The following is a 293-nucleotide window of genomic DNA, read 5'->3' as shown; positions in this document are numbered from 1 at the left end:
TATGGATTAGTAATTGAATGGGTTTCTACAACATGAAAGTCAAGTCAGAGTTCAGAGATGTATGTATTTCCCGAGATCTCTGTTAAATTTTCTGTAATATGAATGCTGGAGACATTGCATTTCCTATTTTATAGCCAGAAGAGAAATGAGTTCGATGTTTTTCTCAAACAATTATTGAGTACCTAGGTACAAATTCCTGTACTAGAGAGTCATCGTTAGAAATGTTAAGAGAGTAAGATGCTATCCTTGTACTCAGAGGAGCTGGCTTATGAATAGGAGAGACTTACTTGAAC

The sequence above is a fragment of the Galeopterus variegatus genome, unplaced genomic scaffold (genome assembly GCF_000696425.1).
Source record: "Galeopterus variegatus unplaced genomic scaffold, G_variegatus-3.0.2 Scaffold4955, whole genome shotgun sequence".
Lineage (NCBI taxonomy): Eukaryota > Metazoa > Chordata > Mammalia > Dermoptera > Cynocephalidae > Galeopterus > Galeopterus variegatus.
This window is presented reverse-complemented; position numbering follows the sequence as displayed.